The 17073-nt window shown below is 49.8% G+C and overlaps 1 protein-coding gene and 1 long non-coding RNA gene across 3 annotated transcripts in view; one reads left to right on the forward strand and one right to left on the reverse strand.

The window, feature by feature from the left end:
• NAV1 (neuron navigator 1) overlaps nt 1-17073 on the reverse strand; it is a 247991-nt gene that overhangs the window by 181688 nt on the left and 49230 nt on the right. The gene's annotated exons all lie outside the window — the stretch shown is intronic.
• LOC147572540 (uncharacterized) lies at nt 13642-14674 on the forward strand. The gene is made up of 2 exons (XR_015245743.1): nt 13642-13775; nt 14192-14674. It is a non-coding gene; the product is annotated as an uncharacterized LOC147572540 (long non-coding RNA).

Consider the following 17073-nt stretch of genomic DNA (forward strand, 5'->3'; position numbering starts at 1 on the left):
CTCCTTGCTCTCCATAGCTTCATGTCCTAAGGAGGCTGAACAAGGTAGTATCTAGAAAACGTTCAGCCTCCTGGGGAGAACAGGGTTAGCTGTAATGGCTTCCATTTTCTGGTGCTCACTGTCAGACAAAAATGTCCTAGAGAAGCAGGACAATCTATATCTCTTTTGGACAGGCCCTGTTCAAGTACTGGCTGTCAGTACTAATCATCTTTTGTGATACCTTCACAATATATCTGGGGAGGCTCAAGGGCAGAAGGCGAGGAGCTAGGAGTGGAAACAAGGAGACCATTTCTTTCTTATGTGAATGTGTGTGTGCATGCACATGTGGTGCTGGGGAATCCTACCAGATCCCCTACTCCTCAACACGCTCTCTCTTCTTCCTTCCCCTTCTTCCTTCCGCCCCGATCTGCAATTTCATTTAACCTCAGTGAATAGATTCAAGAAGAGGGTCTCACTTGAGACCTTGTTTCTTAGTTCACTCATTCCAGGGATCTCTGTCCTCAATAAATTACATTAGGGAGTTAGTACTCCCCATTACAAAAGCTCGTAGCACTTTCGAAAGGATTCACAGCAAGATCCCTTTGTTCAACAACACACACCTTGGTTGAATACCTTCCACATGCCAGGTGCATTGCCAGGTGCTGTGGCAATCACCATGGCTGAGACCTAGGTTCTGCTCTCAGGGAGCCAACAATCTGGTACGGGGAAGCAGGAAACATGCGCAGTCATCACAAGCACACATGCGGTGTGTCAAAAGAGGCAAAACAAAGTGCTATGGGGCTGTGTGTGTATCAGTCTGACAATAAGGTAGAATCAGAGAAGGCTACAAGGAAGAGGCAGCAGCAGGGTTGGGGGTTGGTCTGAGATCTGGCAAACAGCAGATTTGATGACTGAACCTCCCATGCCCAGGGGTCTATCCATCAGTGCTCCAACACATACTCTGCTCTTCAGTGTAGCGGTGACAGAATAAACTCTGGAGTCACAGTGTCTAGGTCCAAAGCTTGGCTCTGCCATTTGCTGATGGTGTAGCCTTGGGCAAATTCCATAAACTCTGAGTTTCCTCATTGGTAAAATGAGGCTGAGACTAGGATCTCCTCTTCACTGCTTTGAAGAGTAAATTAGTTAATACATGCAGTGCTTAGAACGGAACCTGGCACATAATAAGGACTCAACAAGTATTGTTATTATGATCATAGGGACAAAGGACTTTTTTCCAAGTGTCCTTCCATCCTAGATGCCCAGGGATGGAGGCTGAGCTGCCTGGTTCTTCTGGAGCCTCCAGCAGAGCAAAGGAGATCAGAGACCCTGCCAGGCTTGGATCAAAAACCTGTAGCATTAACAGGAAAAACACTGCCCATGATGGATGCAGTAACACCCACCAGTGGATGGGGTAGGAAACTAGATAGTTTGGAAATTGTGTAATGGAAAGAGTAAAGGCTTCTGAGTCAGGAAGACCCGGGTTCAAATCCCAGATTTGCTACTTCTTGCTATGTGGCTTTAGATAAATTATTCAACTTTTTTGAGCCCAAAGTCCTCATCTGAAATAAGCGGTCATAGAGTTTTGTAAAGATTAAATGAGAGAATAAAGATAAGGTACTTAGCACGGTGCCTGGCGCATAGTAGGTACCCAAGAAATGGCAAAAATTATGTTAAGGAGAACAGCTGCCCTTCTTCCCTAAAGGGAAGGAGACAAATTCAGACACAGACTGGGACAATCTGATGGATGGCAGGTGAGTCGAGAGGCTGGTGGCATCCAGGAGAAGTGGCACAGTCCCAGCCATTGAACACAGTGTGTAGCCCTACCCAACATGTACTTCCATTTTGTCCCCCTCTACCTTTTTCAGTCCACACCCCAACTGTCTGTTCTCTCATCCTCACCCTGGGGTCTTGCTTTATTTTTAAATCCAACACTTTTTAATTGCATTTACCGACTGCATGCCAGGCACTGTTCTGTTTTTTAACCTACATTAACTTGCAATTGGCCTACGAGTTGGTGCTATTATATTATCATTCCCACTTCACAGGCAAGTGGCAGCAAAGCACAGAGAGGCTGAGGAATTTGCTCGTAATCACACAGCTGGTAGATGGGAGAGCCAAGATTAAGCACAGACAGTGGAACCAGCCAGTGCCTGTAACTACCCTGCTCTGTTGCTCATCCTACAGCCTCAATCCAGGCCTCACAGCTGACTCCCTTGCACCCCCAACCTCCCAGCTTTTGTCAGCCTTGAATCATTCTGGCCTCAGGCCCCATCAGGACAAACAGAGGCCCCTGACTCCGCAATGCTCTGTAAACCCCAGAGCCAGGAAGTAATTTTGGCCTATAAATATTTCACTCTAGCTCGGAATGTGGGGAGAGCTTAAGCGCCAGTTCCCTCAGATCTGCGGGTCAGAGGCGGGATGAGGGGAGGGAAGGCGGGCACTGTATTCAGCGATCCCTTCCAGGTCTGGAGGACTAGCCAGGCTGCAGATTCCCAGCCAAGACTCTGCCGCCCTTTCTGCCCTTGAGACTCCCGCAGAGGTGGCGGAGTGGGCGGGGCGCGCGCTGTGCGCGGGGCGGCGGCCGTGGTGCTGATAGGACAGCTCCTCCTGCAGTGGCCCCGTTAAAGGAGCCGCGTCTGCGCTTTGTGAATGTGGTTAGGATGCCCATTTCAAAAAGTCAGAACATTTTAACCACAGCATCAAAAGGGTGGATATGGAAGACGACAAGAGAAGAGAAGATAAAAAAGGGGGTGCTTGGGTGACTCAATCGGTCAAGTATCCCACTCTCGATTATAACTCAGGTCATGATCTCACGTTTGTGAGTTCGAGCCCGGCGACGGGATCTGTGCTGACAGCCTGCTTGGAATTCTCTCTCTCCCTCTTTCTCTGACCACTCCCTGTGCGCTCTCTCACAAAATAAACATTAAAAAAAAATTTAATAAAAAATAAAAGAGAAGAAAAATGAAAGAGAAGAAAAAGAAATGGAGGAAGGAAGGAAAGGAAGGAAGGGAGAGAGGGAGGGAGGGAGGAAGAAAGGGAGGAAGGAAAAGCAAAAAAAAAAAAAATGTCTGGGAAGTGGGACTCTGGGTGCTGGTCAGATGACTCCATCATGAGCTGAGTGAATTTGGGCAAATGATTTATCTTCCCTGGTTTGTTACTGAAAGGCTGAAACATAAGGAGGAAAAACTTGGCTTCTCAGGAAGAGGGAAAGATGGTTAAAGTTTGCAGTATCTCTAGACTCAAGCACTGAGGTACAGATGCTGCACAGTAGAGGGTAGTGGTTAAGAACATAGGACCTGGAGCATCTTCCCAACACCCCACCCCCATGCAAAGCTAGCTTCCACTGCAGCTTCCTAGCTTGTGGTCCTGAGCAAGCTATTTAGCCTCCCTGGTCTGCTTCCTCGTCTGTAAAATAGGAATGATAATAATAACAATATCTATATAATGTCGTTATAAAAATTCAGTGAGTTATTATAGGAAAATCATTAAGACAGTGCCTGGCTCATACAAACCCATACAAATCACTGAATAATGTTAGTTATTAAGTCAACTAGAGCATCAGCACAGCATGTATCTCCCTTCTCTGTTCTACTCACATGTCCCACTGGCATCTTTTGTCACAGACAGTCAGAACAACATAAATGTTATCACATATATTTCCCTGTAACCTAAATTTCTATTTCCTCATTTGAGTATGAGTAGGACAGAGTTTACATGGGATTGGGGTAGGGAGGATAAACAAAGTTGGAGAATTTTCCAAAATAAACTGTGGCAGGGACTAGTGAGAGACATGGGGAAACCTCTCTCACGGGGCCCCTTCTGAAGTTGAGGCAGTCCTGACAGCAGGAGGGTGGCTTAGGGGCAACCTCTTCAGGGGCAGCAGGTGGACAGGATGACTCTCAGGGATCCACACACTACAGACAAAACTGGACTCACGCAGGCCTCTATGCAAGATTTCTTCCTCTACCTGCCACGTACTGTCTTCTGTCCTTGAAAGAAAGACTGTCTTCTGTCTTCAGTCCTTCTGACTGGCTGCTCCCAGAGCCAAACCTCAGCTTGGAGGCCCAGCCTGGTCCATGGAGGCTGAACACTTCAGGGAACAGAGACCTGTGTCCTCTGATGCCCCAGCAAAGAGGTGAGTTGTGTTGCCTCACCTCTCGGCCAAGTATCACATATATAGTGTCATGCTCACACACACATACACCCACTCACCCACACCTGCCCACATCCACATACTGATAGTCACCCACACCGACCCATATCCACACACTGATACACACACACACACACACACACACACACACACACACACACACGTATGTAGCTTCAGTCTGTCTTCCTCTCCCTGTCCCTTCCCTTTGGCCCATTTCCCATCCAGTCTAGAGATGAGGGGGTACTCTGTGTCCTCCTATCTTTGTCCATCTCAAGGGCTCTGGGCTCTCCAGCAGTGTGCTCGCAGGCTTTCCTTGGAAAAATAGGCCCCAACACCTTCACTATGTGTACACAATTTTGGAGCTACCCGGGCGCCCCTCCACAATTTTCATTTAACATTTGTGGATTATAGATTTTCTACAGCTCACACGGAGTTAGAGATGGGGGATAAAGGCAATTGATAACATCCCTATACCTAGAGGAAGGAACTTGTCCCAAGCCACACCACCGAGTAATGGTGGTGCCTGGGGTGACTCCTGGTCCGGTGCTCTTTCCCACCCCACACAGTCTCCCTTCCACGTAAGACCCTAAGGCTGGGCATCATGTGGGAGTCCCCTGGGCTAAGGACAGGACTGCAATGACTACTTACTAAATGTTTCTCCTTTTCCAGCCTCTTATCTTTGCCAGTCTCTAAGGACAGAGATCAAGGAAGGTCTGAGATGTGGGTGCATGGTAGTGGGGCCATAGTAGAGGAGGTTTGGAGCCAGCCCCCTTCCCCAAGCTCTTAGCCTGTAGGTTTTAGGCTCCAGTAAACCAGCTAAGGACCATGTAGCTTGGCTTGCTCCTTGGCAGAGAAGGTGATCACCCCAGTCAGTACTGAGAAAGGGACAGGATGGGCAGCCAGCAGCGTTGTCTCTTCAGGGCAAGCATGGACAGAGTGGGCAGAGCATTGGCAGGAGGCAAGGAAACGGGTCTGCTGGCTAGGACTTGGCAGGCAAAAGGTGGGGGCTCAGTACTCTCAGCGCCCGCCTGGCTGGCTCCTGGCTCAGAATGGGGATTAGGATTGTCCACAGTAGTGGAACTCATTATTCTCCTCCCCTCTCCACCCCTGGGGCCCAGGGCTCTGCCAACATCCACAGGAACTCCTTTAACTGTAAAACTGTAGAAAGGTCTTCCTTCTGGCCAGATGGTAACATGTTCTTACAGAGGAAGATGGGACTGGCCAAGTTAATCTCAGGTAATAACAAACAGTTTGGTTTCCTGGCATTTATAGTAAATGATCAAGCTGGTGCCAACAACCCACCTTTCAGGCCCAGTCCAGCTGAGCCCAACCCCCTTTCCCACGAGATGGCTTCCAAATACTGTACTGCCCAGACTTGGCATTCTCAGAGCAACTCCAGCACCCTCCCAAAGAGTGTTCCCTAGCCTCATGCCTATTCTGTGCTAAACCCAGGCTGACAGACAGGACATATGTAAAATTCAAACAACCTATATAGAAGAAATGTTCACTGTTCCTCCAACACTACTCTCAGAACCTCCTGTCCCATCTCTCAATGCTGGAAGATCTTCCAAATGTCTAACCTCCATCCCTTCTGCTAAGAATCAGGTCCATTTCCTGGTTTTCCAGTCTTGGGGTCAAGACGGGGCGCGGGGGAGAGAGTGGATAGGGAGTAGTTTCTCACAGCCTCTGGCCTTTGAGAGAAAAGTGAATTTTGAGCTCCAGGGAGGGGCCCCAGAGATGCCCAACTGAAGACTTGCACTGTATCAGCATATTGGCATTTTTCACTGATTTGATCCGTATAAACGGCTCCACTGTCAGTATCCTTGGTTCCTTTTCAATTAGCCAAGAGAAATGATTTAGTGCTAATGAAAATCAATGGTTTAAAGCTGTCCCACAAATCACAGGGGGCTGGAGGCTTGGGTTATAAATACCTCCCAGGAAGTTGAGCTGGCATGGGGAGTATGTGCAGCCACACGCAGCTTCGCTCTGCTCCAGAACACCTCCTGCTCCACACCCCCAGCTCCAAAACCCCCTCTGGCTGTTTCTAGAATGTGGTATGCTCTCCTGTGAGGCAAATGAGAGCTTGGGAGCTCTGTATCACTAGAGTACAGTTGCCTAGGCCCCTGGGGAGCTGCTCCAAAGACAGCCCATGTCTCACCCACATCTGATTCTCTCTCTCTCTGGTCTGTGCGTGTGTGTGTGTGTGTGTGTGTGTGTGTGTGTGTGTCTGGTTACTTCCTCTAGGCCACTGTTACTAGAGGTCTGGCTTCCCAAGCAATAGCTTAGATTCCAGATGGACCCTAGAGCTAATGAATGGGGGAGGAGCAGGAGTAAATGGAGCCTTGGGGGTGGGGGAACTCATCTCAGACAGAGAAACTGGAACCTGCGTAGACCCCCAGGCAGCCAGCCAGATGACTGCCTCTCCCACCAGACCTGTCAGCTCCGACTTTCTCACACTCACTTTATTGTTATTTTTCTTCCTCAACTTAAAGCCTGCAGTGTGCTTCCATCGATGGTTTTTCCAGTCAGGCAGACGGAGGGCCTATCACTCAACATGCCCCACATACTCTCCAGGCCCCAAAGTCCAGGCCCACTGGGCTGGGGCAGGGGAGGGAAATTCTTTGTTGCTGGGGTAGGAGAGGTGTGGGGGATTCTGGACTGCTCTTAAAGCCCTCTTGTCCAGAGGCCCTGCCACTCTGTCATGTGTAGGCTAGTACCCTGGCTGGGGTGCCACATCCTGGCATTTGTAGAGGACTGGACTCTCAATCTGACTGCAAACCCATCAGTCAGACTGAGCTGTGAGCTGCAGACCAGACCTCCTGCCTAGTTAAGTCAGCTTTAGGCTGGCTACACTAGCAATAAGCCAGCTCTACTTTCCTCACAAACTTCAGAATATGTGAGGGGTGGGGGTGGGGCTAAGAGCCACGAGTGCGGAGCTGGGGGCAGGCCCAACAGTCGAGAGCAGCCCAGGATGTGACCGTTGGACTGGATTCCAGTGCTAAGTATCTCTCTGAATTATTCAGTCTCCAGGCCTTAACTTTTCCATCTGAGAAGTGGGGCAAGCAATTCCAGCAAAAAAGAGAATTCAACTTCCCTAATTCCTCTCATTCCTGAGCCGTGGAGAGATAAGAGTGTTGGTTGCCTAGGTGTCTTGACAAAACGGAGTACCCCTGTCCTGCCGGCTCCACCAGCTACTACCCTCAGAGCCAAGCTAAAACCATGCTTGGGCCTCATTCCAGCCAGTACAATGCTGCCAAGCCAGGACACGTGTCCCTGCCCGTCTCCCACCCCCCGCTTTCTTCAGCAGCACATTCGTGTAGGAGTCACGCACAGAGGAGAGGCCAGGCCTCACTACAGCCCAAGGCAAGGGGCCAGGCTGCAGGAGAGAATCCTCCCCTCCCCCTGCTGACCTCAATCATGGGAAAGGGTCCGATGGGCTGTGAGGCTCCCAGGGTATAGCCTCCCAAGGCCCAGAGTCCTGCCAGACACCAGGACGCTAACAGGGGAGCTGGGGGTCTCACACGAGCCGAAGATGGGGAAGCATCGCCCCCTCCCCCAAAACGCCCCGCCCTCTCCTATCATGCCGAACACATCTAGGAGTGCATTTGTCCCACCCTGTCTACAGGCAGGGCCTCCCTCCGTTGTCCTGTACATCCCGGTACAGGGTCTCCGAGGGGGGCCACCTTTGCCTGGAGAGGTTGGTCAGGTTTGACCAGAACTGCCCAGGAAACAGGGCTGAGGTAACAGGGCCCCCTGAGGTGGGACACATTAACATTTGCACATTTAGGCCAGAAACCCAAAAGCCAGGCAGATCAGCACTACTTATCCACCCCACGCCCACCCTGAATGACTGCATTAACTTTCTGTAACTTTTTTGGGGGTGTTGTTCAGGATGTGGTTCTGCTATTTATAAACGGGGCGGTGTAGGGAAAGCTACTTACACTCTGCAAGCTTTGGTTGTTTCATCTGAAAAATAAGGGTATCTATCTCACTGAGTTGCTATAAAAATAAAATGAGATAATGTGTGTCTTCGTTCATTTGGGTTGCTTTAACAGAATATCACAGACCGGGTGGCTTATAAGCAACAGAACTTATTCACAGTTCTGGAGGCTGTGATCATGGTCACAGTGTCGGCAGACTTGCTGTCTCGTGAGAACTTGCTTCTCGGATCACAGCCGGCTGCCTCTGGCTGTGTCCTCACATGGTGGAAAAGTGAGGGAGCTCTCTGGGGTCTCTTCTTTAAAGGGCACTGATTCCATTCATGAGGGGCTCTGCCCTCCTGACATAACCACTTACCAAAGACCCCACTTCCTAATACAATTACCTTGGAGATTAAGATTTCAACATAGGAATTTGGGGGGACACACTCAATCTAAAGCAGTGTGAAAAATGCTTAGCACAGTAGCATGTGGAACGTGCTTAATCAAGGGTAGTTCTTATAAAAATAATAACACGCTTATTAGAAAAAACTTGGAAAATCTAGAACGACACAAAGAAGAAAAAAGCCTATCATCTACAAACCTACTAGTCTACATTTAGCATTGCTAGGTGTTTTGGTTTCTTCCAGGCTTTTTACTATTCATATTCGCACGCATAAAACTGTGATTACACTATACATACATGTCATGTCTCTTCATTTACTATGAATTAAGCATTTTTACTTTTCATTCAATTGTGTTCAAAAGTGTACTTGTTAATAGATAATATGGGGCGCCCGGGTGGCTCAGTCGATTAAGCGTGCAGCTTCAACTCAGGTCACGATCTTGTGGTTCATGGGTTCGAGCCCTACATGGGGCTCTGTGCTGACAGCTTGGAGCCTGGAGCCTGCTTCAGATTCTGTGACTCCCTCTCTCTCTGCCCCTCCCCTGCTGATGTTCTCTCTCTGTCTCTCAAAGATAAAGAAACATTAAAAAAAAATTTAAAAAGATAACAAACCATCACGCAAAAGCTTTATACAGAAATTACTTAACCATTCTGTCATTGCTAGCCACTCAGGTTGTTTCCAATTTTCCAGCAGTACGTAGAACACTGTGATAAACACGCAAACAAGCTTTGCTTGAGCCTTAGCTTATTTCCTCAGGCTTCTTTCTCAGAAGGGGAATTGTTGGATACAGGGGAGAATCTTATAAAGACTCTTGGTCATAAACTACAGACCGTTGTTCAGAAAGATTCAGGCAACGTGTTCTTCCTCCAGTGATGTCTGAGTGTCTGACTCACTGCACCCTTCTCAGCAATTAGGGGCGTACATCAGAACGGCCAAGTTCAGCAGTGGGGCTGCAGCCTCTGCTGGGGGCCTGGCCTTCCATGTGGCCACACATGCCAAGAGCTTTAGCAATGTTCCTGAACAGTCGGGCCAGGCAGGGGAGCAGAGCTGGAGGCAAAACCGCATGGGGTGGCCCCACCGCGAGCAGATCCTGCTCGCCTTGCCCTCCGAACAAAGCGCAGAACAAAGGAACTGCTCTACTTTGGGGATTTCAGTTGGAAACGAGGAGGGACTTTCTGTCCATGAAGAGCACTAAATACAGGAACTGGGACCTTTCTGGTTCTTCTGCTTTGGAGGTTTGGAGGGGCAGAGAATGCTCAGGGCCAGATGCATGAACAGGAGGACAGGATGAGCCTTGGCCTTAGTATATACGCTTGAAGTACCCAGCAGTACCAGTGAGGAACATGCCAGCAAGACGAGGTGATTGGGTGGGATCACTGAGTCCCTACCAGTGCCAGCCACCGGGTTAGAGGGGTCTTCCATGCACTATCTACCTTGAACAATAAGTAAGTCCAAGAAGGCCCTGCTTTGGCTTTATGAAGGACCTTGGCTGGTCCCTGGCAACTTGTCCAGGTAGGTAGTTCCTAGATGTTCTGGCCAGCTTAGGCTTCCTCCCCCTTTCTTTTCAGTCTTATTATTATTATTTAAGTTTTTTATTTATTTTTGAGAGAGAGAGAGAATGAGCACGAGTGGGAGAGGGGCAAAGAGAGAGGGAGAGAGAATCTCAAGCAGGCCCCACGCCATCAGCATGGAGCCCAGTGCGGGGACTGAACCAACAAACCACGAGATCATGACCTGAGCCGAAATCAAGAGTCAGACACTTAGCTGACTTGAGCCACCCAGGCGCCCCAGTCCTTCCTCTTTCTGAATCCATCACCCAACCACCATCCTAGGTGGCCTATAGTCACCTGGTGAATGTCTGTCAGGTCCTCAGGACTGTGGCTGTTAAGATCCCCCTCTGCGAACATCAGTCTGGGTACCTGGAAATTCAGTGCTGTCCTCACTTCCTTCCCCACCTGCTCTTTCCCTCCTTTTCCCCGCAGGCTTCCTCCAGACCTTTGGAATAGGAAGGCAAAGTGGAAGGCAGAGGGAGGCAGAGGCTACTGAGATCAACCACTGCCTGAAGTCAGACAGACCAGGAAAATCTCACAGGGTTCACACACACCCACAGTCCTTGGGCGGGGGGCTGGGTGGTTCGAGATCTTGTTTACGACAGCCCTGTCTTCCACCTCCTATCCTTAGCCTTAGCCCTTCCCTAAAGGCTGCTTGCTTCAGGCATGGCCCTGCTCCTACTTATCTCCTAGTGAAAAACACTCTCCATTACCTCACTCAAGCAACTATTGAAAAATCCTCCCTTATCCAGGCTGCCTTCCTGAATTGATCCACAGAAAGGGGATCACATGGCCCAACCCCACTCTATCTAAACACTAAACGCCTGTGGCCCTCATCCTTGGCCCTCGTATAAATGTCCCTAAGCTAGAATCTATGTCTCTGATTGCAGACTGTCACTCTCCTGACTTGTTATCTCATGAGGTTTTGGTTTAAGCTATTTGTGATGCTCTCCAGAGGCCCTGAGAGCAAGCAAGTTGTTGCTGGTAAAACTGTATGAATGTCCTGAAATACAGGGTCTCACCACCTCCTCCTACCATCACCGAACTTTTTTTTTTTCCCTCTCTTTTGGCAGTACTTGTTGTCATGGAGATTCTAACACAATGGGGCAGGTAGGAAGCCTGTTGCTTGGCAACGAGAGGCTGGAGGTACAGGATTGGCTGCTGAGGTCTAAGGGAGCAGAAAGGATGATAAGGGAAGGTGGGAAAGTAGAGAAATACCCTGGGGGGGACACAAAGGCACAGGAGAGAAGCAGAAGACAGGACCAGGGTGAAGAGAGAAAAATAGAAACGAGAAGAGAGAACACACAACCTCCCTGGGGCTGGGTCACCAACTGTGTATTTGCTTGGATGCCCTCAGCAAAAACAACAAGGCAAAACAAACACATACTAATATATTTTCATAGCTGCATTGACATTGTAGCACAAAGAGTGGAGATTTAGACAAAAAGAAGTTCCTAAATATCAGAGTGGGGAAATTCTACGGGGGAGACTCTACTGCACAGTGGAAAGATGACAGGCTTTAGATAAAACACATGGATTTGACTCTCCACTCTACCCAGTCCTTGAAGTGTGGCCTTCTCAAGCAACATAACCTCTTTGAGCTCTGGTTTTCTCATCTTCAAAATGGGAACAGCGACATGTATCTCACAAGGCTGCTGCAAGACTCAGTGCCAATGTGATGAGCACTGGCCGTAGTGGGAGCTCAGGAAGGGGTCAATCACATGGTTACAGTTGTTGGCCTTTTGTGACCAACTACCCACTATTGTCTTAATTACCATGACTATGACCAGAATTGACAGCTGTGTGGTGGGGTAGAAAGAGCCCTCTTCCCAATGTCCAAAGACCTGGCTTCCACCTATACCAACACAGCCTACAGTCTGAGACTCAGGCAAACTATTAACCTTTCTTGGTTGAGTTGCCCACCTATGAAATGGGTATAATAATCTCTCCCTCAGAGTGTCATCAGGAGGATCATGTTCAATTAGGTTGGTCAAGAACCTATCCCAATCCTGAGCACCTGTGGATGTCTTACATGCTGGGCGCTCTGACTCCTAACACCAGACCTGGGTCTGCTCTCTGCAGTGGAGACCTATAGGTCTGGGCTGAGGTCACTCTCAATCCTTCTTCAAGGAAGGGAAGGGTTCCATGGTGCCTGGGTGCCGTTCCTAGCACCCAAATCACATGTAACTATGGCGAGAGAGTGGAAGAGAGAACACAGAGGCATGGAAGACAAAGCAAAGGCACATCCTCCAGGTTCATTTCCAAGTAAATTAATTTTGCCAAAGCAATGACTTCTGTCACCAGGAGCAAAGGCAGCAGGGGGAGACCTGACAATAGTTACAGGTAAAAGTGTACAACCATCATTTCTGTATATTTCACAATGACGAGCATTTCCATGCTGGGGCCACATAAGGACTGCTCATGAATATGGAAGTAACCACGTCATAGAAGAGGGCAGGACTGACCTATGTTACCCCGGGCAGGTAGAGCTTTGGCAAACCACTGGATGCCTCCCAGGAAAGAGATACCATAAAATCCTTTGGGGGCACATGAAATTCACAGGATTATTCTTGATGTCTAGCCTAAACTTTTTCTGTTGTAATTTTCAGTTCAGCCTTTCTGCTTCTGTCCTTAGAGAGCAATTTAACTGGCTGAGGAGGCAACTGTCTCACCAGCTTCTAGGTTCACTCCAGGACTGGAGAGGCAGGCGGGAGGGCAGTGACTCACACAGATGCTGTTTAATTCAGCTGTCTCACTGTCTACAGTGCTTCCCGAGCTCTAGCTCCCAGCACCCCACATCCCTCTGTGGTCTCGAGGCTGACTTTCCCAATAATGCCAATAGGCATCAGTGGGATGTGGGGACCACTTCTGCTTGGCCTGAGCCAGACCTGCTAGGATGGGGGAGGCGGAGAGTGGGGGCTGAGTGGGCCTGGGGAGAGCCAGGGGGAGTGTGAACCAGAGGGGTAGCCGGCTCCTAGCTCTGCTCCTCTCAGAGCACCCCAGCCTAGAGCAGCATCTTCCTCTGAGCGCTTCTCTTTGGGGGGGGGGGGGGCTCAGAAGGTCTGCCCTGTGGCCTGAGCCTGCAGGACCTTAAGTGATTTCACATACGAAAAGATGATTTAGAGAAGGATTAATTGCAGCTTCAAGAACACAGAGTTGCTTTAGCTCTGATGGTGTCTAGTTCATTTTCTCCTGCACTGGGAGGAACAAGAAGAAAAAAAGGCTGCAACCGCAGCAGCAAGAGAGATTTAGGGAAAACTTGGCCTTGACAGTGACTGGGTAGGAGAGAACAGCCCTCGGACACTCATGGCATGGGCCAATTGTTTAGATCAGGGAGATTTTCATTCTGGACCCTTAAAAGGTGGATTTTTACAAAACCACTCATTCCGTCTGGTGGGTCAGGTGTGGGGCGAGTGTGAGAAACGTACATAATGAGCTCATCTTGAGATGCTATGGGGAGCAGCGGCTAACCTGAGCTAAAGAGGGTTTGCATTTCCAAAGGGCTGCTGGAGACAGCACTGTGGCTGCATGAAGGAATGGAAAGGGCTCTCCCTGCTTTAACTAGCTTCAGATTTATCTGTTTTAAATCTTGGCTCTCCATGTTACTGCTAAAAACAGTTTGAAGACCCCTCTAATCGAGTTGGTCCCTAGAGCCAGACAGGGGATCAGCTTTAATCTTTTGCAGAAGCCCTAGGAAGGGGCAAACCTCCCAGAAGACAGCTCTGGCTCCAAAGATGGACGAAATGAGGCATCCAGAACCAGACTTGAGGTAGGGAGTTGGTCAAGTGCTGGAGGTTTGTTATCTCAGAATAAACTTGATCCAAAGGGCTTTAGCATCAGGAGATCCCTTTGCTTTTCCACTGGGATTGAGGGCTCAGACACCCAAGTGCTGTAAAGCTTCACCCCTCTTGAAGTTTCTGACTCGTCTTTGTCTATTTTTTGTGCCCCCCAACTTTTTTTAAAAATGAAGTTTTCACTTTGAAGGAATTTTAGATTTACAGAAAAGTTGCAGAGATAGTAGAGGTCCCATAAACCCTTTGCCCAGTTTCCCCCGATGTTAATGTTTTACACAGCCATGCCACATATGTCAAAAGTAAGAAATTAACATTGGCACTTTACTGTTAAAGTAAACTAAACTTGTTCGGAGTTCACCAGTTTTTTCCACTAATGTCTTTTTTGTTTTAGGATCCAACCCCAAATCCTCCCCTTGCACAGAGCCCGATGCGACCCATGAACTGCGAGATCTTGATCTGAGCCGAAGTCAGACGCTTAACTTACTGAGCTACCCAGGCACCCTGAGAACCTTCCTTCTTCTGGGGCTCCTCTTAGCTCCAGCCTTGGTTCCCTCCCATACAGATGGATGGTAAAAGGCTCATTCAATGGTAAAAGGCTCTTAGGAATGACTGTGGGCTCTCTGTCCCCAAGGGCCGTAAGAATAAGGTGACCAGAAGCACAGATGAGCTGCCCTGCTCCAGACCCTTCCCCTCTAGGGCAGATAACTTAGCCTGAGCTGCCCCGTCATTTGGAGCCCAGAATTTGGCCTGTGACTTCAGAACGCAGCCCCGATTTCTGAGCACAGAACACTTCATAATAAACAGCAGGGAAAGTGAAGCCGAGATGAGCCTACATCTCAGAATTGTTTCCAAATAAAGTGTTATTTTTTTCCTCTCAAGCTCTCCCTGGAGATGACTATGGCGCTTAAAAACCACTAAATATCTCTCCCTGTTTATGACACAGACACCTTCCCATCCTCCCTCTGTCCCTTAGCCTGGTCTCTTTTATAGCAATTACGTGAGTGGTGCTGAATAAGAATCAGAGCAGATGCTAGCAAGCTTGCATGATGGGTCCCCCTCCTAGCAAGAGAGGCTCATGGGAAAGGCTTTGATTTTCTAGAGTCGCAAGATTCGTGGAGAGAAGCTCCCAAGACAAGCAGCAGAGTGGACCCTAAGCCCTGGATTCGGCTGGCTGGGCGCCACGGAGGCAGGGCTGCCAGAAAAATCCATCCTCCTGAACCAGCCATGGGTCACGGCCTTATGAAACCTGCAGCCAATTAGTGTTGTGCTCGGTGTTCTGTGAGGGGATACGGGGAACTGGAATGGCATCTGGGGGAGAGGGGTGTGCAGAGTGTGGGCCAGCCAGTGAGAGGTTAATGGACTGGGGTGGCTTATCCCCAAAGTGAAGGTCAAGGGGAGCTGGCTAATGAGCTTTGCAGATATGAAGCCTTTGTTCTCCATTCCCATTGAAAACAGGGCCTTGGAAAAGGAAGTCCCCTTCCAGCCAGAAAGATTGGGGTTGGACACCAGAAAATGACAAGGAGCTGGGAAACACTGCAACACGTGATCCAAGACGACTGTGACCTCATCTGGCCAGAAGGCCCTCCTCTGCAGATTCTGCTTCTTGGGGGTCTCACCCTGGCCAGGCAAAGCCCAGGTGGGGAGGCTGTAAGGGTGGGTGTCTGCCAGTAGGCAGGGATCCCGCATTATCCCTCCTCATGTGTTGGGTGGGGCCAACAGAAGTCCCTGTCCCTAGGGGTGCCTCCAAAAATGTTTTCTTAAGGGCAGATCCTTCCTGGTTCTGGTGTCCCCCTAATGATGATCACCTGTCCAGAGGAAGGGACAGGGATTCAACGACCTCTGTAGAGCTGGCCAGCTCCAGGATCAGCCACAGAAAGAGACAACTGCTCCCTCCCATCTACCCCTGCCATGGACCTGAGGAATCACAGAGGGGTTGGGCTCCTATCAGGCTGCAGCCCCACGGCCTTTACCAATTGTAAATGGCAATTACACAATGACCCCCCCTCACCTGCTGCTTCACTTCCATCATCTCGGTTCCTTCTACCAGGTGGGGAAGGCACTTGATAGATGGTGGACTTGTGGTTTGCAGAATGTAAGGGGTTGTCCAAAGTCACAGAGCCAGAACCAGAACTGGCCAGAACCCAGGTCCCCAGTGTCAGGCCAAGATGTCCTGTCAGTCCTGTGGTCCAGCCATTTTTTCTTGACCCCTGCACCCTAGTGCCACTGCCCTAGTTCAGGCCCTTGGTAGTTCTCACCGGGACACACAACTTGGTGTCCTGGCCCCACACTGACTGGTCCACTCGCACCATTTATTCACTGAGGCCAGAATGACCTGGCCAAATTGTAAATCTAATTATAACTCTCCCATGTAATAAAATCAGGCTCCTTGGGGGGGTCTCTAAGACCCTTCTTGACTTGACTCCTCCCTGTCTCGCAGCCTCATCTCCCAGCCCTCCTGGTCTCAACGTTGATCATTTATCCACACACCCTGTGGTTTCATGCCTTTCTTTAGCTAATTTCTATTCGTGCTGTGTTCAGCTCAGATATCATCCTCTCCAGGAAGTCCTCGCTGACCTTCCTTGGAGAGCTAAGTTCCGCTCTCCCCCAACTGCCCTTCCGCCAAAGCTTCCACAGTCTACACAGCACTGGCTTCTCAGTTTGGACTCCTGGCACCCAGTACAGTGCCTGGCACATAGAAGACGTTCAATAGATGTTGAAGGAACTGGACGCCTTGATGCCCTGTAGCTGGGCTTGCCTTCTCTTACAGAGAGCTGTGCCCTGCCTCCTTGCAGAGGAGGGTGGGCAGACTGCCCCTCCCACTGCTCTCTGGAGGCCCAGGGAAATGGAGTCAGGAGGGAGAGGGCACACTGCACAGGGGAGGGGCCTGCCTCCCTCATCACACTGAGCAGGGGCTCCAAGAGAGGGGAGGGAGAGGAGGAAATGAGACACCGCTGGCAAGGAAACAGGCCAGGAAATTGTCCCTACTAAACAGGAAGCAGGGTGGAGTGCTGGAGGCAGAGCTTCCTGAGGAGTGGGAGGGAGGAAATCTGGCCCTATTCGCTGCCATCGGCTGCTCAGCCCTCAGCACAGTGGAGCAGGGGCTCCACAACCTACAGGAAGGTGTCTTTGCAAACCCTCTCCACAGGCTTTAACCAGAGGGCCCCAGGGGCATGTTAGGAAGTTATGTGATAGTCTGTGGTTTGCACACTGAGACCTGACCAGGAAGCCCCAAGTCACAACAGCCACACAGCTCCCAGAAAGACAGCAGAGCCA

The sequence above is a fragment of the Puma concolor genome, chromosome E4, assembly GCF_028749965.1.
Source record: "Puma concolor isolate L17-30 chromosome E4, mPumCon1.1.hap2, whole genome shotgun sequence".
Taxonomy (NCBI): Eukaryota; Metazoa; Chordata; class Mammalia; order Carnivora; family Felidae; genus Puma; species Puma concolor.